Source organism: Malaclemys terrapin, chromosome 8 (genome assembly GCF_027887155.1).
Source record: "Malaclemys terrapin pileata isolate rMalTer1 chromosome 8, rMalTer1.hap1, whole genome shotgun sequence".
Lineage (NCBI taxonomy): Eukaryota > Metazoa > Chordata > Testudines > Emydidae > Malaclemys > Malaclemys terrapin.
The window spans coordinates 72,545,739-72,569,178 of NC_071512.1; the positions used below are offsets into that span (position 1 = coordinate 72,545,739).

Genomic DNA, 23,440 nt, shown 5'->3' on the forward strand with positions numbered 1-23,440 from the left:
CAACTAAGTGTCCCATTTGCTTCCTTTGCCCACTCTTGTCTCTGTGCCGATTTCTCTGATGCTCCCTATTACTGGAACTCCCCTTCCTCTCCTTGCCCAGCATTTCTCCAACCTCTCCTTCACATCTTTCCTTAAAACACCTCTTCAATGATCCTATAAACCCTTACTCTCCATTCAGAGAAGAGTTGACATCACAGTTAACCACTTTGATTTCTGTTGCATCTCAGATCTCTTTATCTGGTCAGATTAGAAGCCCTTCCATGTAGGTGTCTTGGCTTCTGTAAAGTGCCTGCTTCAGTTTTGTGCTATATGAATAATAATACATAACTAGTAAAAGGGTGGTATGAAGGGGAAGGTCTTGCGGGAGCTGAAATACTGCTCAGGCCCCACTCTTGCAAGGTTTGTATATTTAAATTCTTTGCTGGCAATGTTTGAGGTGACTGGAAAATACCAATTTACAGCTAGGGGAGGTGTCAGAATGGAGGAAAGAGTGGGCTGTTTTGCTAATGGGAGGAGTTAGCAGATGTACATTACACTGCCTGGTATCATACACAGCACAGCAAAGTTCATAAATAGAAGCTGCTTATTGGCCATGGCAATGTATAATAATTTTCTCCAGCTACTACTGGTTGATTATGAGAATCCCTCCCACAGAACAAGTGGAGAAGCTTGTTCAAAGAGTGGAGTCTGTGTTATTGCACTCCCCCAGACAGCAGATATTGGTAAAATCTGACGGGGGGTAGGCAGTAATACTGACGTGTAATGGTACAGGGTCAGTACTGCTTAATGGGGCCTTATTTCATTGTATTGACTCTTGCAGAAGACTAAAGGGATGTTGATAGCAATCTGTAGCACCCAGATGTTTTGCACTGATTTTAAGGCCAGGTTGTGTAGTAGTTTCTGCGATACATTGAGGATAATAGAGCTGATATAATACGAACATGGTCTGAACAGTAAAATAAATACAGTATATGGTGAGGATATGAACGCTTTCCCTGCAGGATTCTGCAGCAGAAGATCTTTTTTTGGCTCTTTGCAGCACGTTACAACTGTCATGCGTTATTAATAGACACAGGAGAGTGACACTAAAACCCGACACTGCAGGATATATGTGAGCTGAGTAGAGAGGCACAAATTATTTTCTTTTGTTTCTTGTGGCATCATATATGCTATTGTACACTCTAATTTTCTTATGTTATACCTGCTGCCCGGTAGCAACCATCATAGTTACAGTAAAGTAATTGTTGCTATCTACCCAAGCCTCACAAAAGAAGAATAGTTACAGTAATGTCAGAACTTTCATTGTAACCTTTTGTCATGTGCTCATAACATACAACAAAATGCACAAAACTTTCTATACTTTGTCTCACCCCAGCGGTGACATTTTTTGGAAAGTTTGAGGAAAAAATTCTCTTAGCTGTTACTGGAGGTGCAAGGGAATTAAAAAAATATCAGCCTTTTGAGACTACTTTTCCTCCCTGAACAACTGAAATGAACACAAACTCTCCAGACTGTATATGTGAATAGTCCCTTTTGAGGACTCACAGCCCTTTGCTGGGTTTTGGAATTGAAGAATTTTAAAAAAAATTGAAAAAATTCACTTCTGAGCATGCTCAACATCATGTGCTCTAGCGCTTGATTAGCTGGATGAAGCCCTTCCCTTTTGTGCACAATTGCCCAGATGTAACAGTAGATATTGAGATTCCTGATGTGGCAGAGGATAGTGGCCTTTGTTCCTGTGATCCAGAGCAGGTGCCAGGTGCCAGGAATTAAGTTCAGACAATACTTCTGTAAATTATGCTTGTATTAGACCAGGGACTCCTGACAGAGCAATTTATAGGAAGGAGATTTGCCACAGCATCTTTCAAAAGATATAAATTCAGGGCACGAGCCTATTCCTGTGGAAGGCAATAGCAGAACTCCCATGGACTTCAAGGACAGCAAGATGAAGACATTAAATTGTTTCTTTTTTGTGTGTGTGTGTGGTACTGTTGCTATCATCTGTTGCTTTTTTATATATATATATTGCAGCCTTATTCGTCCAGCCCTGAAGAACAATCTTTCTCATTGTTTGCTCACAAATAAACCAACCAACCAGCAAACAAAGAAACAAACAAACAACTATAAGAAAATTAAATGCAAAAACTTATGTGAATGCAACATTGAGGGCATATGTTTAAATACAGAAAGGTAGTGAAAGTAAAACTATGGTTTTCAGAATAACAATTTTCCCACTTAGACCACATATAATAAATTAGTTATTTTGATAGTGCATATATTCCTCACATTGCACATAGACTACTAAATGCAAGAGCTGAAATTAATTTTACTATGAGACTTTTAACTTCAACACATTTCAGATTACTACCATAAGATCAGAATAGCACATTCAGATTTTGATGTCCCAATGTGATAGCAGCCATGCTGGGACGTAGTTCTACATCCTGCTCTTATCACCTGTGGAGCACATCACAGATTTGAACATTACTCTGTATTAATAGATTTTTGCAAACAGCTTCTACCCTGCTTCAAAATGTTGGCTAATTATCATTCTAATATGGTTGCTGATAATATTTTGACCATCAAAAGTTGGTTTCAAATATAAGCATAGAAAGCAATTTAAGTGCCAATTATTTCCAGTTGTGATCATGGTTTGGTGATGTAGACACCTGTCTGCTAGGATTGGCACCGAGACTTCATTTCACACAGGCCTTAGACAAGCTGTCAGCACAAATTTCCCTCCATGGCAGAAAGAGCACCCCCAGGAATGAAGCGATTACGGTCAGGAGGGTAAAATAGATATTGTTTATTCTTGGCCCAAGAGAGCAACTGAGGAGGTAAGGCAGGCCCAGACTTGTGGCGAAATCTATCTACTGTTGCGTTATCATTCTTTGAAATGGAGAGCAGGCTTCATCAAAAGGGAGGCAAAGACAGTTTCTGTTCACCACCAGCAGTTTTGAATGTATTGCAGACTCTTGCTGAACATGTAGAAACTCTTTACACAAAAAGGGTTCCCATCTTGGCAGGCTTATTTCAGGGGGATATTGTAGGTTCTCGTGGTGACAGTTGGTTTAGCTTCCATCTTACAGGTATCTGGACTACCAGGGGTAGAGAGAGATCCCACAAAAACCCAGTGGGGCACTCAATGAGAGGTCTCGTCCCTTTAGCTCATGCTTGTCCGCTCTCTCTCTCTTACCTTTTAGGTAGATTTGCACAATCTGTTTGGTGAGACCCCTTTGGGACATGGAGCACTTTTTAAAGAGGAGCTTCTGGGGGGAAAGAATACCTGGTAGTACTGCTCCAGTATAGCCATGTTGCCGATAAGTGAGGGTTGGGTAATACTGGGGGCCAGTGTTATAGCAAAGGCACAGGGTCTCCCTGAGGATGTTCTAGAGGAGCTGTGTGGATCTCCAGTTCTTCATGTCGTGGGGGATGGCTCCTGTGGCCTGTTCCTCAGGGGAATAAACCTTTGTCTCCATATTGCCACCTGGAATAGAATGACGAAGGAGGAACTCCATGATGGGATCACTGTTGAGTTTCCTTATGCCCTTTCTGTAGTTTATTCATGATGTGAAGAAATCATCTAGCCCTTCATATGTGGGGAAATATGTCAGACCTGCTGTGTGACCATAATCCATTTAAGACTGACCACAGGGAAATATTTCTTACGACATGCAACTGTTCAATTTTGCTGAACAGCCATAAAGGGAGAAGCTAGATGGCACTGTGCTACAGGGAGATCACATGCTTCCTTAGGAGTTAGGGAGTAAGTCCTAAGCAGTGCTAATGTTCTCTGGGCTCAGAAGCCTGTGGCCTTTAATAGATTTCGGCAAAAATAGGGACAGAATTATCAAAGGTGAATTGGGAAAGTAGGTGTGCTTAGCTAGACGTTATCTTCTTTTGTTTTAAAAACTGTAAAGTAAAGCTAAATTTTTCCAGAAACTGGCTAAGAGAGAGAAATCAAAGAGTAGGAAGACGTGATCAGTTTTCATCATGGCAAAAAGTTACCCATCAGGTGTTCAAAGGTTGCATTAGAACTAGTGCTTAATGTATTTATTCCCTTTTTCTTTTCTTTATTTTTTTTAAAAACTAAGTATTTAGGAAGTTTTAACAAGTTTGCAAATTCTTGCCTTGAAAATATCAGAAACAAAACAATCATTAAAACAGTTAGCTTTTGTTTTAAACAGACATTATACAAGAATATAGTCATCAGATCTTTCTATTTAACAGGGAATTACCATATTACAGATTGAGCATCATTACATCTGTCATTTCTCGTGACTTTATTAAATTGAGTAAAATCTCTATATATACATGCAACAGACCAAGTATATCTATCAAATGTTAATATTTAAAAAATTGGATGGTGTGCTGGGTTTTTGGTTTTGGTTTTTTTGCACATGAGCGTACTTTTAGTAGTGAATAAAAGGTAACCCAATATCTAAGTATCTATCTGTCACCTGTCTATTTTGCTGAGTACATAATTGGTATGTTAATTTTTCCACATACTACCTCTGTAAGCCAGCTGGACTCACCCCTTTGGTGCTAACAGTGATAGAAAACAGACATCCCCAAAGTGTTGGACAGCCAAGTTAGACTTGAAGTGGAGATGGGCCCTAAATTCCATCATGCTTGGAAGTTCTAAGGAGACACTATAATTATACTGCAGACCCTGATCATGTGTATGTGGAATGTGTATCCTCCATTCCAAAAAAAACCCAAATAAAAACAAACAAGCAAAACTTCATTGCTTACTTTTCTGACAGTAAGTGACTCAGCAACAAAATGGCAGATGAAATTCAACATTGGTAAGTGCAAAGTAATGCCCATTGGAAAAAATAATCCCGACTACACATATACAATGATGCATTCTAAATTAGCTGTTACAACTCAAGGAAGAGATCTTAGAGTCATTGTAGATAGTTCTCTGAAGATTTCATCTCAATGTTCAGCAGTGGTAAAAAAGAATGCTAGGAACTATTAGGAAAAGGATACTTGAAAAAAAAAAGGGGCTTCTTGAAACAACACACTTGGGCTTTTGTTTTCAGGTTACATTGAACTTGCTGATAAAGGCCTCCACAGTCAAGCTAAAAGGTTATTCGAAAGAGAGCAGCAGCCATTCATCTCTGTGCAGCCTTCTTGCAAGTTCTCACCATCAGAAGCATTTCTGAACATGTGCAAATTGCCAGTTGCCTTTGAAAGGGAAGATTTTCATTAAAATTGGCATTTTTGAGCCACCCGCTCACTAGTGTTGTCCAAAGTAACATGGTTTGGGAGTCAGGATGCTAATTTAGCAGCCCATTGCTGCACAGAGCTAACTGGTTTCCAGTTGTCTTAGCATTGATTTACCAATTTTTAAAAGATACTTTTAACATTCGATGTTTCACTTAAGGTACTTCCCCATTGACAGTTCAATTGTTTTTTTTCACTATTACTTTAGGTAGGAGGCACAAACATAGAAAAGTCCCTGTATGAAATTCCTTAGAGGGAAAATTCCAGTGACCTAATGCATTGTTTTAACACTATTTCTTCTGGCAAAGGCTACTTCTGTTGGCAGTCATTTGAGATTCTGATGTCCGCCTACAGGAAGGCAAGTCTCCATCCCCTTTTAATTCATCTGTGTAATCCAAGGCCAAAAGGAATCCATATTAAATGGTTACTTCGGAAAAAAAAATCTCTGTAGCCATTCCTGACAAACAGTGGGATTTGCGAGACCTACACACAGAAAAACTGATTCTGGTGTGTCCACCTCCTCCTTGGTCTCAGGTCTCTGCACCCAAATGTTCCCCCACAGAGAGACAGGCACAGAAAAGGGAGCAGCACTTCTCCCTTGCCTTGGTGTTGCTATTTCCATTTGAAAAACACTGTTACAATAATGACAGTTTTCAGAGTAGCAGCCATGTTAGTCTGTATCCGCAAAAAGAACAGGAGTACTTGTGGCACCTTAGAGACTAACGCATTTATTTGGGCATAAGCTTTCGTGGGCTCCAGCCCATTTCATCGGAGGCATAGACTGGAACATATAGTAAGAAGATATATATACATACAGAGAACATGAAAAGGTGGAAGTAGCCATACCAACTGTAAGAGGCTAATTAATTAAGATGAGCTATCAGCAGGAGAAAAAAAACATTTGTAGTGATAATCAAGATGGCTCATTTTAGACAGTTGACAAGAAGGTGTGAGGATACTTAACATGGGGAAATAGATTTGATATGTGTAATGACCCAGCCACTCCCAGTCTCCATTCAAACCTAAGTTAATGGTATCTAGTTTGCATATTAATTCAAGCTCAGCAGTTTCTCGTTGGAGTCTTCTTTTTGAAGCGTTTCTGTTGCAAAATTGCCACCTTTAAGTCTGTTACTGAGTGACCAGAGAGTTTGAAGTGTTCTCCTACTGGTTTTTGAATGTTATGATTCCTGATGTCAGATTTGTGTCCATTTATTCTTTTGCGTAGAGACTGTCCGGTTTGGCCAATGTACATGGCAGAGGGGCATTGCTGGCACATGATGGCATATATCACATTGGTAGATGTGCAGGTGAATGAGCCCCGATGGCATGGCTGATGTGACTAGGTCCTATGATGGTGTCATTTGAATAAATATGTGGACTGTTACAATATTAACAACACTGAATCTTTATTCCATAGCAACACTATTCCTTTAATTCCTCAAAAGAAGTGGACAGGTTAGTTTCCATTGCCATCTAACATCTGCATTAGAAAATAAACTAAAACCAACCAGAGATTTTGGAACTCTGGATATTTTGCCAAGAGCTGTTATTGAGGCAAATAGCTTAGTACTATATGTTTTTGTTTGTTTGCTTAAAGGATTGGGCATTTATAGAAATAAGAATAGCACCTACCTCCCGTACACTGGGTCCATTTAGTCCTATGTTCTTTTTGTGATTTGCATTATAACTTACTAACTATGAGCCCAATCCTGCAAGGTGCTGAGTGCCCTCAACCCCCACTGAATGGAATGGTGCCTGGAGCCTCTGGAGATCAGCGTTTGTATCCAGGCTGCTATCTGCCGTAGTCCACAGCTCTGAGATCATTGTGTGGCTTCTCATTCTGCCCATCCTAGGAACTGTACCAATAAACAAGGCCCAGTTTCTGCCACCTATATTCATACTGAACAGTACCTTGCTCTGCAAGGAGCCTGGTGAGCTCCCCATGGGGTAAGGTGTCACTCAACATGAACAGGATGGCAGACTTTGCCCCTTAATGTTGAGATTTTCACAGCCTCTTAGGGGATTTGGATACATATTTCCCATTCATTTGATAATTTCTGCCTTAGCCTCTAGCCACTTTTACTGCGCACTGCTACATTTGTAAACCCAGATGTGACAGTATCAGTTATATTCTGTTTCATTCCAGACTCTTCAAATGCCATGGACTTTACAACATGACAGCGCTCTCTACATAACCTATTTTTTTTTCCTTTGGAGGGAGGGCGAGCAATTAAAGCCCAAAGGCACATGGAAGGGCTCTATCACAGAATACGCCAGCTTCCATTGTGTTTCATTTTCAATGACCTTACTCAGCAACAAATGTCTATTGTTAAACTGCTAGAACTGATATAATTTAGCTACTAACCACCAATTTCCTCTGCAATTTCAGATGACTTTTTGCAGATTAGTCCTGCAGATTGGATCTTGTTAGGGTTTCCAGTTATTCACAATCTTTTCCTCTGAGACTTTACACATGCCAGTAAAGTGCTATTTACTGTCAAAACTGATCAAACAGTAAAAACAAATCTGATGTGGATATATTTTATCAGCCAAAGTATTGAATTTGGTTCACTCTCACGTGAGTATTCAGAAGGCCACTATGTACATATGAAAAGGTTTGCAAATCTTCATAGCCAAAGATTTTGTATCAGAATTGCATTGTTCTTTACTCTCTTGTTCAAAAAGTTTCAGTCATCCAATTAGGGAGCAGATCAAATACCATATGACCAGATGTTCAGTCATACAACGTGAATACTGAACAATGTATGCAAACAACCTATAACCTTTAGGCTGAAAATCATCTGTCAAAACTATTTTGTTTAATTTTTAAGAACAAAAAAAATCCATATAAAGAAAACCAGGCTCAATTCATAAATGATTCATTAATAAAAAATGAATTACCCAAAATGAAAATTTCAATCAGCTTTATGTATCATGATAATCTCTAATTTTATTCCAAATTAATAACCCTTTCTACAATTAGAGGATACCCAAATGCTATCTACTCATTCGGATACCATGACATAGAATGCTGACACTGTATAACTCCCACAAAATACAAATATCAAGGTTCAACAGACACTAGTAAATGGTGCAGATGAACTTAGTAGCTGCTTCTCACAAGTATTATGAACAGTGGTGTCTGCTGTCTGATTTTTTTTTAAATGGGAGGGTAATTAACCAGTGGAACTATTTACTAAAGGTTGTTGTGGATTCTTCATCACTGGCCATTTTTAAATCAAGATTGGGTGTTTTCTAAAAGATCTGCTCTAGGAATTATTTTTGGGAAGTTCGGTGGCCTGTGTTATAAAGGAGATCAGACTAGATGATCACAATGGTCCCTTCTGGCCTTGGAATTTGTGAATCTAGAGCTGGGTGAAATTTTTTGACCAAAAATATTTTTGGGTGAAAAATGGAGATTTAAGTTGACCAAAACATTTTGCCACATCGAATTAGCCAAATTGTTTGGTTCATTGATTGGGAAAAAGAACAGAAAAAAATTAAACTTTTCATTTCAGCATTTTCAAAATAAAACATTTTGATTTTCTGATTCAAAATAACTTTTTGTTTTGAATTTTACCTCAATTGTATTTTAAAAAGAGTTAAACTTGAGAATGTAAATGAAATATTTGATTTGAGGTTGAACCACAATTTGGTTCAATCTGAAACAATTTCTTTTTCAATATTTCAATAGAGCCAGTGAACCAAAAAATCAGCTACTCACTCAGCGAGAGTTATGACCTATAATATAAAGAAAATGCTTGTTTAGTTTGTTAGTGGATATGTTTTTGCTTCCTGTTCCTCCAATCATCCTGTATCATGTATTCAATGAGAGAAGATGGGAGAAGGCTGTACAGAGCACATGAATCTATCCTCATTTACATTACATATAGCAATCTTCTACTGGTATTATTTTTTAGCACTATTTTATAATCAGCAATTTCCAATTTAAAGGGAAACTGAAATACTTTATAAAATAAAACTTTTTTTTTTCAAAACTACCTGAGAACCACAACCTTTAATCAGATATATTTGTAGATTTAAAAATTATACACAATATACTTTCCCCTCACTCAGAAGTGACCAGTAAGAACCCTACACTGACCCTGAGATACGGTTACTTCACAGAATAACTATAATTACTTCATAGAATTCATCACATTCATGGAACAGCTGCAGCTTGGAACCATGGACAGGAACTGTAATTCCCAGTGATGACAGAGGAAACAGTAGATCAGGTAGAGGCGAAGATCTTACCAAAAATCTAACTGTGTTGAAGCTCTCTGTAGGAATATGAAATCAAATGATAGCTATAAATATTAATAAAAATTATAGGTTGCCAAATGAAGGTTGCCAAATTAAACCTGAAATGGCCACCTGGTTTGGTGCTCTTAGGGATATCAAGACATCATACTATACAAGATGTTAAATGCACAAAGAACATTACAGAAGTCTGGTTGCAAGCTCAGGTTCATGCACTTTGCACCAAAGTCTGACTGTACTTATATATAGCTATATTTATATAGTTTATGATCCCTCTAGTAGTGTTCACTGTGTGCAATGTTTTCGAAACCAGCCAGAGGAGCACTGTATTTATGTAGCTAGGCCTTCCAGGTGTTTATATGTTTAGTAAATACAATCACGTAGACACCCCCCCCACACACACACACACACTATGCCCATGTGGTTCCTTCATATTATGTTTTTTGGGCAAAGAGCAAAAAACAAACAAAGGGTAACTGAAATATTAATAAAACAAACCATTTTTTAAACTGTCAGAGATCCTATATAATTAATAGGCTATATTTGCAGATTAAAAAACTACATACAAATACACTTTCTCCTTCTTCAAAAGTGACCAGCAACCATACTGACCAGCAACCAAGATGACAAGCAAAAGTGACCAGCAACCAAGATGAAATGTTCACCTCTTTACTTCTCTGAATTTAGCACATTCACGGAACAAGCCACTCCTGGAGTGCTGAAGGAAATCAAAGTAATTAGCTGCAACCTGGAAACATAGAACAGGAATCGTGTTTCCCAGTAGTACTGGAGGGAACAGCAGATCAGGTAGTGCTAAGACCTACCAAAAATCTAACTCTGTTGAAGGTTTCTATAGGAACACAAAATCAAACTTTAGTTATAAATGTAATTACCTCTCTTCTATGTAAATTTTGCTCTCATTTATACTTACGTTTTGCTTGGAGAGCATAGGAGTAAGTAATTACAAATAAGTTTAGCTATACTTAGTTGGAACAACCAACTGTCTCTGAGGATGCCAGTCTTCCTTGTGCCCACCAGAAAGGGTCTCCTTCTATAAGAGTCCTCCTTCTATTACAAACCTGGACCTATTAGAAGAGCTGAGAGGTGGTGGGTTGCTCCATGACACCGTCCAAGCTCCCTTGAGTTTCTCATCTGCTTCCTGCTCTGCCTGGAACTGCTCCCTTGATGCTGGAGACATTAGTTCCTCGCTGGGTTGTGGACTTGGGTTTGGTCCCACTGGAAGTGATGCAGGTGATGGGGTAGTTTCCGTTGACTGTGAACCGCTGTCCGCTGGTGCACTAGGTGGTATTTCAGGCTCTGGTTGAGCCTCTTGCGCCGGGCTAGTTGCTGCTGCAGGTGCAGGCTCTGTGGCGTCCTTTGGTGCTGGCTCCCCTGACTCTGGTGGGGTTGCAAGCACGGGCTTTGGTGCTGACTGCTCCACCAGTTCCGATCCTTGGGCTGGTTCTGGCTGGGTCCCAGGAACTGGATTTACAACTGCTGCCATAGACTCTGGTCTGGGGTCTGGTTTCACCACCTCTGGCTGGGTCCCCAGGCCTGTGGTATCTGGGGACACAGACTGGGCTCTTATAGGAGGCTCAGGAATGGAGTTAGGTGTGGAGGCCTGTTTAGCCTGGCTGTTGGTTACCACCTCCACTCTTTTTGTTAGCCTCACGTGGTAGGCTAAGTCTTCTCCCAGCAGCATGGGAATGGGATAATCGTCATAGACTGCAAAAGTCCATATTCCTGACCAGCCCTTGTACTGGACAGACAACCTGGCTATAGGCAAGTTAAAAGAGTTGGACTTAAAGGGTTGCACCGTCACCTTGGTCTCTGGGTCATTGAATTTGGGGTCCACCGGGGATTGGTGGATAGCTGACACCTGTGCTCCAGTGTCTCTCCACGCAGTAATCTTCCTCCCACCCACACTCACAGTTTCCCTTTGCTCTGGAGGTATTTGCGAGACATCTGAGCCTGAAGGTTCTTGATGGGACTCTGGGGTGATGAGTTGTAGTCAGCTGGTGTATTGGGGCAGTTGGCCTTCATATGCCCAGCTCATTACATTTAAAGCATCGCCCACCACTGCCACCATGTCAAGGCTGAAACCCCACTTTGGCACTTCAAGTACAGAAGGTGGGGGCCTGCAAGGATTTTAAAAATTAATACTGGCCACTCCAGGCTTGTATTAAACTCCCAAGGTTACAGCTTTTCTCTGACCTTGGGTTGGTAAACGCTGCCACCACCCAAATGCAAAAAACCCCCTTGGACCCAGGAAGGAGCACTTGGGAATTTCTCCCTGTGGGGTACCCTCAAGTCTTTTCATTCCTCCCCTCCCCCCACCAGGGAAGAGCTGAGGGAAAAAGAGGAAATTAGCTGTTGCCACCAGCAAATCAAAGAGTATAGGCACAAACCTCCTAGGACACAACAATCCGAATTCTATTCTTAAAAAAGGTAAATGTTATTAAAAACAAAAAGGAAGAAAATACATCTGGATTTTAGGCTTTTGCTAGATTTTGTAAAAGAGCAATTCCAAAAATTAAGCACCCAAAATAGCTTTCTTGGGGGTTCAGCTTAAAGGTTACAGGTAAACAAAAGCAACTGGGTTAGCACAGAGGAGTCCACAAGTCTTAAAAAATAAACAAAAATAAATCTAATTGTGTCTTTCTAAACATTGCCAATTTACTTACATATTTGGATTGTTAAAAGTAGTTCTAGATAGGATCTGATCACTTTCATATCTGGTTCAAACACAGCATTCCTGCTGCCCCATCTCTTCAGCCCAGAGAGAGCAACCACAGATACAAAGGGAAAGCTTCCTTCCCAATTTTAAAAAGTTCTAGCCTTCCCATTGGCTCTTTTGGTCAGGTGTCCTTTTCTTTACCTGGGGGACTTTTTTAACCCTTTACAGCAGGGGTTCTCAAACTGGGGGTCAGGACCCCTCAGGGAGTCACGAGGTTATTATATGGGGGGTCGCAAGCTGTCAACCTCCACCCCAAACCCCGTTTGCCTCCAGCATTTATAATGGTGTTAAATATATTAAAAGGTGTGTTCAATTTATTAGGGGGGTCGCACTCAGAGACTGGCTGTGTGAAAGGGGTCACCAATAAAAAAGTTTGAGACCCACTGCTTTACAGGTAAAGCAAGCAGAGAACAGCTACCAAGAGGGATTTTACAGCTAACTGGCTGTCTGGGTGTCCAAAGCAGAGCTTTTCCCCCCGCCCCCTTCATTTATCACAGCGTGCCTTGAACAATTAAGTCCACAGTTGTTTTCTCTGTTCCAAACTGGATACCTCCCTCACACTCATAAATCCCCAAGTCTTCAGCCTTTACATTATTTATAGTTAAAGTTGCATCTTCAGAAAGAAACTGCGACTCTCCACTGATCAAATACTTTGTCCAGGAGATCTTTGGAGCTGGATTACCATAGCTGGTACATGTCATTGTCACAGCTCCCCCTTCTTTCACTGTGGTGGAGGGGGTGATAGAGACCGTCATATTTCTTGGTCCATCTAAAACGAAGGATCCATTGTTAGTTATTAATAACAGGAGCAAAGAGAGGGTTCTTTATTAGGTGCTAGATTGTCAGCCCTGGTCACTGAAATCCTCTATTTATCCTCAAATCAAATACAGCACAGATAGCTTTTGAGCTTCAGTGCAAGCCCTCCTTAGCCAATGTGCCTCAGTCCTGACCAAGAGGGCCTGTTTATATGGATGGGAGGGCAGTACAGTCTCAATCCCCACTCAGTCCTTGACCTGAGATTGCCTCACTCTGAGGGCTAAATGGGGACTAGCCCTTAGGCACTGCACCCTCTCCTTTTGTAAAGCCCCTATAAGGGCCACTCATTCACAGCCCCTGTGCTCAGGGGACTGCAGAGGATGTGACTGTATTACTTCCCTACAGGGAGCAACTCACCAAAAAGCGGGTAGGGTAGACTAGAGAGTAGGCAGAAACATGGCTCTGTTCTGCACTTCATTCTGGCCAGCCACATAGGGAGGGAGGAGTAGACTGCATCCAAATTATGGTACCCCTCCCAGGTCAACTGTGGAGTTCCAGGGGGCATTCTGTCTTAAAGAGATAATGGGCTGCTCCAGGTCTCCCCTTACTATGGGCTGTTCCTAACAGGCTCAGTTCATTTCTTAGACTTGGGTTTGTTTTGAGGATTATATCCAGCAATGAAGTAAATGATGAGCACTTCACAGAAAGAACTATTTTATTGGGTCATAGGAAATGCATAATATGCACTTACATCCCACGCTAAGTTCTGATGCCGTTTTGGTTTCCCCCAGTGCATTCTCTGCTTCACATTTGTAATTTCCTGCATTTAGGAACATCACACTTGAGATATGGACAACTCCATCCTCGCTGTAAAGCACAGTGTCTTCACTGTCTGATTTTCTCCTTAAGACAATCCTGGCAGTAGGGTTGCTTTCAACAGAACACAGGATGGTAACATTATCTCCTTCTTGAACAGTTGTGGAGGGTTGTATGGAGAGCTCTGTAATTCTTGGCACCCCTGCATGCAAAGAGGGAAGGCCTTTCTATTAAAGGAGAAATAGTTACCAACGTAATACTGAATTTTAAGAATGTGGGTGAGGCCTGAGGAACCATCTTGAATTCCTTTTGCCCCCTGATCTGGATTGAGGCCTTTGGGGACTACCTGTAGGAATAATAACGCTAATAAAAAAATTGTACCATTGTATATAATGGCTAACACTACCAATTCAAAGAGACAAGTGGTGTCTGAGTAACTGCAGTCTGGATAGGCTAAGACTTGAATGAATTGAAAAGGAAAAATGAAATGACCAAGTTGCACCTTATTGAGTGTCTGTAATTATCAATTTGGAATCTATGATTAATATCCTTTTCATACATCTGAAGTTTAACATGTACAGCCATTAAAAAAAAACCCCTCTGATTTTGTACCCAAAATTAACTGTGGGCAGAAATGTTAAATTTGGATATTTAAACCCCTGGATTTGTATCCACAAATAGAAGATAGATTATGATATATTTCATTTGTGCCTGCAAGGAAGTGGCAGACCCCCTACATTGTCAGATTTGTGCCTGCAGTCAACTGTAAGTACCAAACTGGGTCTTGATCCTGCAATGAGTTCCTTGGGTGTGCAGGGATCTGTCGACCTCCCATCAGACATGTGAATCACATTATGAAATTTCCAAATAGTGCTGTATAGGGTTGAAAAAGAATGAATAAATAATGGTGAAGCAAGGGACTCTGACTTGTCATTGTCTGATTGCTTTGATTGATGCAATGCACCTAGGTGTCTTGGCAACAATCTTATATTTTAAGTAAACAAATAAATATTATAGGGAATGATCCTGCAGTTCTTTTTCAGAGACTGAATCTGAATTTGAGTTTTGCCAAAGGCAGGAGCTACAGGACTAGGCCTGTCATAACAGAATTGTATAAAAGAGAACTGGATAAATTCATGGAGGTTAAGTCCATTAATGGCTATTAGCCAGGATGGGTAAGGAATGGTGTCCCTAGGCTCTGTTTGTCAGAGGGTGGAGATGGATGGCAGGAGAGCGATCACTTGATCATTACCTGTTAGGTTCACTCCCTCTGGGGCACCTGGCATTGGCCACTGTTGGTAGACAGGATACTGGGCTAGATGGACCTTTGGTCTGACCCAGTACAGCCGTTCTTATGTTCTTATGTAATACAATTACAATAAGGAAAAGGAGAATTTAATTAAAAGGCATAGGGGCAGGTGAAAAGATTGATTGTCAGGTGAGATTTCAAAGAGGTAGTCAATGAAGCAGATAACAGATGACATCTATAATTCATCATATTTTAAGTTTGCTGGAGGAAATGGTCTCTAAAAGACTATTCTGAGCTCAGAAATTCATAGATTTCAAAGATAACATTTGACACAAAATGTATTTAAATGTCAGATGGCTCAGCAGGTTTCATAATACAAAGTCACATATGTTGGCAGCCTGGCTGCATACACAAACCACCTGGAAACATAATTACCTGACAGAATTTGGGAGCAGCACAGAGCTCCTGGGCAATGTGCCACACACAGCTACGTGTATCGTGGCATTCCAGTCTTAAAGGAGGTTATTGTCCCTTACACGTTTAGGGGACTAGCATATTCACATGCAGCTAGAGAGGCTCTTAAGTGCCCGTTTAGGAGGGCAGCCTTAAATGTGGGTTGGGTAAATCACCCAGAGGACATGGGAGAAATCTTACCCACATGGGCCATTGACTGGGGAGCTATGTATATGTTTATCTTAGCTTGAGAATAAAAAGAGAGATGCAGTTAAACATCAGGCACTGTAATGAGAGAAAAATCAGACCTTGCAATGACAAACGTGACTCCTGAGTAGCAGTAGCATATCTACAGTTGACTCCTGAATATACAGTAGTGAGGCCCCCGACATTTCCCAGTTCCCTTATTTCAGAGTCCCCACTCTCTTGTTCATTCAGGAGTCACCTGTAGATCAGTTGAAATACTATGCTTCATAGAACCAGACAAGTCAAACTCTTACAGGCTCATACCTTGTACAGAAATGACCACTGTTGTTCTCTCCATTTTATTTGTTGCGTCATTTATGGCTTCACAGATGAACAGCCCAGAATCACTCATCTGGGCATGTGGAATGATAAGGGTGTCATTGTCTATGATGTGCTGAATGCTTGAATCCTCTAGCTTTTTCCCCCAAACAATCCTTGCTGGTGGATTACTTGTAGTCCTACAAGTGAGCATCAGAGTTTCCCCCTGCATGGTTGTATTGCTTGGAGACACAGTGACGTTAGCATTTTGTGGACCAACTTGAAGAAAACAGAAGAGAAAAGCTCAATGAGATATGTTAATGACACATGTGATCCATGTCTGAGGCTAAATGATCTCAAGGAAGCACTTCAGATATTGGGAAACATTTCAAAAGCAGTGATGTCAATAGGAAAATGGAACAATTTCCCCAGAGAGCTCAGTGAGGAATCAACACTAGAGGTTTTCCAAGAGGAACTGCTTACAGCCAAATTCTGCTCCCTGATATATGCATGTGGATCCCATTGACTAAAATGGGAATTACATGGGCATTCAAGGGAAATTTTTCAAAAAAGCACCTCTGCTTAGGCAGTTATTGCTCTCTCTGATTCAGACTGAATTCTGTTCCAGCTACCAAAGAAAAGGAAAGAGGAATGAGCTAAAATGGTGGTTCTGAAGGTTTACATGCATAGCTTTTCCCCCACTGTTACTGAATGCAACAGTTAACTTTAATAACCCAGGGCTCTCCATGTGGAGAACGTTCATTGAAGTCAATGGTTATTCTTCCCATGAAGGGATTACAAGACTGTGCCCGGAGATTATACAACCTAACGGCCATGTCCTATCCTTGATCTTTGTGCAGTACAGTCACTGACGTCAGTGCGAGATCCAATGTGAATCAGGAGTACTTTTGTTTATATCCCTAACTTTGTGACCCTGGCCCATGAATCCTAATGTAAAATTTAACCCCTAATATAAATATACTTACAGTTTACACTCAATCTCTATGAAGTCTGTCTTTTCTTAGGTTCAAATTCCATTTCATCAATTGGTAATTCAGCCACACAAGTAATCGCTTTCCCAATGTCTTCAAAGGTGGGGATAAAAGTCAATGTCAGACTTTTTGTCTCTGTGGTTTCAGTGCTTCCTTCCTCATAAAACTCTTTCATGCCAAGAACAGATCCATCTTTCTCAAGCTGCATCTTCAAATGCTCAGAAGGATACACTTTGGGAACCATACAGGTGACACGGGCTTTTTCCCCAACATTCAGGGTGTGCTGATCTCAATGACTGGATCACTGGGAAAAGCTAAAAGAACAATACCAGTTACTTTTTACTAGAGACAGGCCAAAGAGACAACCTTTGGAACTAAAATTGAAAGTCCCTCAAGTTCACATGTGTTCATGACTTGGCTTTTGATTAAGTCCACTACAGTCATGACATATGGGTCCATATTTGGGGTTTTTGACCCTCCCGACTCTTTCCCTACACACACACTCGAACTTGGAGATTTTAGTATCTGGGGTATAGATTGGATCCAACTTTCCTTTTAATACATGTCCATGTTAAAAACATCGTGGCATTTTATGAAAGGTAGAAAAATACTGATCTTTTTTAACTGATAGAATTAGAAAATAACAGCTACCATATATATATATATATATATGGTATACCCCAACCGTGTGCTTTGACTCCGTCAATGGAGAAACACGCAACAGGGAAGCGGGTTTGGGGTACGCAGAAGATGATGATGATGAAGACAATGAAGATAGCTCACAGCAAGGAAGCAGAGAAACCGGTTTCCCCAACAGCCAGGATATGTTTATCACCCTGGACCTGGAGCCAGTAACCCCCAAACTCACCCAAGGCGTGCTCCCAGACCCTGAGGGCACATAAGGGACCTCTGGTGAGTGTACCTTTGTAAATATTACACATGGTTTAAAAGCTAGCGTGTTTAATGATTAATGATTAATTTGCCCTGGCAATCGCAGCCAGTACAGCTACTGGAAAAGTCTGTTAATGTGTATGGGGATGGAATGGAAATCCTCTAGGGACATCTCCAGAAAGCTCTCCTTCATGTACTCCCAAAGCCTTTGCAAAAGGTTTCTGGGGAGGGCTGTCTTATCCCGTCCGCCATGGTAGGACACTTTACCACACCAGGCCAGTAGCACGTAGTCTGGAATCATTGCATAACAAAGCATGGCAGCATATGGTCCCGGTGTTTGCTGGCATGCAGACAACATCCATTCCTTATATATATATATATATATAAATTAATGACAGACAACAATAATACTGTTCTTAGAAATAACTGGAATAAAAAGGCATAGCATGTTCTGAATCTTCATTTAGAAGGCCCAGCATCTATTAATTTTAATTATTACCCCTAGTAGCTATTGAATGTGGCTCCCAAATAACTGCAGCTACCATTATATATAAAGACCTTCCTATGCTAAGCCAAAATATTAAGGTATATGGGACTGATTTGTTTCCAACGAACTCAGTGACAAAACTGCCATTGATTTCAGTGGTGTAGAAGCATGCCTTGTATCTGCAGCTAATATAGTAGCCGGCAGAGTGAATTTACAAAATCCCTGTAATATGAGCCAACTCCTGCTCACTTCACCAGAGTAGGCCTGTTGGAGTCAATGGAACAATTTGCATCAGTAAAGTGGGCAGGATTTGGTCCTAAGGGCCTGATACCCACTGATATCAACAGAAAGACTTCCATTGACTTCACTGGGCTTTGGATCAGGCCCTTAATACTCAAATTTTCCCCAAACATTTCCACCCAGAGCATATTTTTTTCAGCTTTTTGAACACTTCAAGGGGACTATCTTCTGGCTTTCATATACTTTGAGGAAAACACCAAGAGCAAATAAAACCAGGAAGATTAAATTCACTCTAGATAGCCTTGTTCAAGATGCCTAATAAGAAATCCCTGCACCAATCTATGTCCCCTACCCGGAAATATATGTTTAAACCATATCAGAATTGTTGTGCTAGGGATATAATTGACCCTCCACTGTAGGAATGATTAATCACATTTATTATGAATGAGCATTGCACCAATGTCATATATAAAGGGAATAAATCACTTACAGTAAACATCAACCCTGATGCTTCTTTCTTCTTTCTGACTGCCACAACATGCACTGCAGAGATACTCATGCTCATTCTCAATGCCAACAGGATCCATGGTCAAGATGGAGCTGCTCCCCATGTTGGTCACTGACCCACCTAGGGGGTTGTCCATCTGGGTTCTCCAAGAGAAACTTGGGGATTCACAGCCAGTAGTACTACAGGTCAACTCAAGTTTATCTCCAATCTGAGCAGGAACGTTGTAGTCAGGTGTAATCTCAATTTCAAAAGCTTTAGCTGAAAAAGGGAGAAAAATGCAAACTCAGCAGCATTCATTGCTCATGTTCTCCTTTGCACTGGCAATCTAGTATGGTATATGAGATTATTAAAGCCTGCCTCTTGTTTTACTATTTTTAAACTAATAGTTGTGTAGGGCAAGTTAAACTATTAATAATTAGCACTTAAATAGTGCTTTCCCTCTCCAAAATACTCTACACACATTAACTAATCAACTGATGAACAATGTAAATCCATTGAAGTCAATGGAACAACATGACTTTACACCAGCTGGGATCTGTCTCTAAAACTTTGCAGCAGACTAATAGATAAATACGTTACCAAGGGAGGTTATAGAATCACCTTCACTGCAGATATACTTGACTGATATTATACTTGACTGATATCTATCAGGGATGCATCAGGGACAATAAAATCAAATCTACAGTGATGTGCTAGAGATCTCTTCTAACCAAAACAATTCTATGATTCTATAGTGCAATACATTTTTTAGCAAACTAAATTACAAAATGACTGCATTACTACAGAATAGTCAGTGCTGAATAAAATTTTTCTTGCTATTTAAACAGAACATCTTAACTGAGCTTAACAAATTTTTATTTACTGAAATGCAAAATCATTTTCTGTAAAGAGAAATGATTCTAAAATAAAGGAAAATGCAAATTAATTACAACAATTAACTACGTAACAAAACAAAAACTCACAAGTCACAAACCCCAGTAAAAGCACTGTCACTGATGGAATTATTCTTCCCATTTGTGTACATTTTTGCAGTTGATATATTATGAAAAGAAAGCTAGCTCCAAACCCTGGCTCTCTGTTCTCTCTGAAGAAACACGGTGTGAGTCTGCAGCTCTGAAAATGACAGAACAGTTACTCAGCTCTTTATAACAATTCTGGTTGGGGTGGAGTGAAGGAAATCTCTAGCTGAGGATACCAACAGCTCAGTTAGGAAAAATCTCCCTGTAGGCTGTGTAGATGGTTTCAGTGCCCTCTGCTGCTTTCAGATACAGGATTACAATGTGTCTTTTTCAAACGAATTCCAAACTGAACTGACAAAATAAATATATCAGATATGGAGAATATCAAGAACAGTTCAGAGGAGAAAAATCTTTTTAAGCCCAGGATAAAATTAATTATTTATATTAATTATTAATTATGTTGCATAACATAAGGAGCAAAATAAGGACCTGATCGTGCAAATGGTCAGTCATGTGAAAGAAGCTATTCATGTGAGCAGTTCCACTGAAGTTAGTGGGACTATTTCAGGGCCGGCTGTAGGTTTTTTGCCACCCCAAGCAAAAAAAAAAAAAACACCCGGAATGCCGCCCCTGGAATTGTGCCGTCCCAAGCACGTGCTTGGTTTTCTGGTGCCTAGAATCGGTCCTGGACTATTCACCTAGTTAAAGTTACTCACATGAATATTTTTTGCATGATTGGGTTTTATGGGGACAATCCTAGAAACACTTGAGTAATTTTACTCAAGTGAGTTGTCCCTTTGAAATCAGCGGGACAACTTGCATGATTAAAGCTGCCCAAATGCCCGTGGTTTTGGGGATTGAGCCATAAGAATACGGAAACAAGTCAGAGATGAGCTCAAATAAAAATCCTGGATCCTAACACCCGAGATCCAGCTCCAGTCTTTGAGGCTCAGGCCAATCACCTACAGCTGAAGAGAATGAGTGTTGGACTGAGGCCTGGTCTACACTACAAGTTTAGGTCGACTTTAGCAGCGTTAAATCAAATTAAGCCTGGACAAGTCCACACGACGAAGCCCTTTCTTTTGACTTAAATGGCCCTTTAAACTGGTTTCTTTACTCCACCTCCGACGAGGGGATTAGCGCTAAAATTGTCCTTTGTGGGTCAGATTTGGGGTAGTGTAGACAGAATTCGACGTTATTGGCCTCCGGGAGCTATCCCACAGTGCTTCATTGTGACCACTCTTGACAGCACTCTCAACTCAGATGCACTGACCAGGTAGACAGGAAAAGCCCCACGAACTTTTGAATTTCATTTCCTGCTTGCCCAGTGTGGAGAGCACAGGTGACCACATGGAGCTCATCAGCACAGGTAACCATGATGGAGTCCCAGGATCGCAAAAGAGCTCCAGCATGGACAGTACAGGATCTGCTCGCCATATGGGGAGACGAATCAGTGCTAGCTGAACTCCGTAGCAGTAAATGAAATGGCAAAATATTAGAAAAGGTCTCAAAGGCCATGAAGGACAGAGGCCATAACAGGAACGCACAGCAGTGCCACGTGAAAATTAAGGAGCTAAGGCAAGCCTACCACAAAGCCAGAGAGGCAAACGGAAGGTCTGGGGCAGAGTCGCAAACATGCCGCTTCTACGCGGAGCTGCATGCAATTCTAGGGGGTGCAACCACCACTACCCCAACCGTGTGCTTTGACTCCGTCAATGGAGAAACACGCAACAGGGAAGCGGGTTTGGGGTACGCAGAAGATGATGATGATGAAGACAATGAAGATAGCTCACAGCAAGGAAGTAGAGAAACCGGTTTCCCCAACAGCCAGGATATGTTTATCACCCTGGACCTGGAGCCAGTAACCCCCAAACTCACCCAAGGCGTGCTCCCAGACCCTGAGGGCACATAAGGGACCTCTGGTGAGTGTACCTTTGTAAATATTACACATGGTTTAAAAGCAAGCGTGTTTAATGATTAATGATTAATTTGCCCTGGCAATCGCAGCCAGTACAGCTACTGGAAAAATCTGTTAATGTGTATGGGGATGGAATGGAAATCCTCTAGGGACATCTCCAGAAAGCTCTCCTTCATGTACTCCCAAAGCCTTTGCAAAAGGTTTCTGGGGAGGGCTGTCTTATCCCGTCCGCCATGGTAGGACACTTTACCACACCAGGCCAGTAGCACGTAGTCTGGAATCATTGCATAACAAAGCATGGCAGCATATGGTCCCGGTGTTTGCTGGCATGCAGACAACATCCATTCCTTATCCCTCTTTGTTATCCTCAGGAGAGTGATATCATTCACGGTCACCTGGTTGAAATGGGGTGATTTTATTAAGGGGACATTCAGAGGTGCCCGTTCCTGCTCAGCTGAACAGAAATGTTCCCCGCTGTTAGCCACGCGGTGGGGGGGAGGGGTGAAGTGATCATCCCAGAGAATTGGGTGTGTGTGTGTGTGTGGGCGGTGGTAGTTGGGTTTCTGCTGCATGTTAACCTGGAAACCCCAGCCCCTCCTTTTACATTGCAAACCCATTTTAAATGGCCAACCCAACGGGTGCTTGGTATGGGAAATGAGGGCGCTGCTGTTTAAAACCATTCCCACATGTTATGAAGGTTAAAAAAGCCAAAAGACTGTGGCTTACCATGGCTGCCTGCAAGCCGAATTCCATTGCCTGGCACTGCGTGAGTGATCTCTCACACCAAACCGGCAGGCCCTCAATATAAGAGGAAAAATGCGAACTTGTAACGAAAGCACATGTGCTGTGTAATGTGAACAGCAAAATTTAATGTGAAAGAGTGTACCCATTGTTCTCTAAAATGTGTCTTTTTAAACCACCTCTCCCTTCTTCTCCACCAGCTGCTAATGTTTCTCCTTCGCAGAGGCTAGCGAAGATTAGAAGGAGAAAACGGCAGACTTGGGGTGATATGTTCACTGAGCTCCAGATGTCCTCCCACGCTGAAAGAGCACAGCAGAATGCGTGGAGGCAGTCAATGTCAGAGTGGAAAAAAGCACAATTTGAACGAGAGGAGAGGTGGCGGGATGAATCACAGGCTGAAGAGATCGAGTGGCGGGCTGAAGTGGATAGGTGGCGTCAGCTTGCAGACAGAAGGCAAGAGTCGATGCTCTGGGTGCTGGAGCATCAAACTGATATGCTCCAGCATATGGTTGAGCTGCAGGAAAGGCAGCAGGAGCAGAGACCGCCGCTACAGCCCCTGTGTAACAAACAGCCCTCCTCCCCAAGTCCCATTGCCTCTTCACCCAGACGCCCAAGAACACGGTGGGGGGGCCTCTGGCCTCCCAGTTACTCCACCCCAGATGATTGCCCGAGCATCGGAAGGCTGGCCTTTAAT

At 41.4% G+C, this 23,440-nt stretch overlaps 1 pseudogene; it reads right to left on the reverse strand.

The window, feature by feature from the left end:
• Window positions 1–5,940: 5,940 nt before the first annotated feature.
• Window positions 5,941–20,253, reverse strand: LOC128842460 (vascular cell adhesion protein 1-like; annotated as a pseudogene).
• Window positions 20,254–23,440: the final 3,187 nt, after the last annotated feature.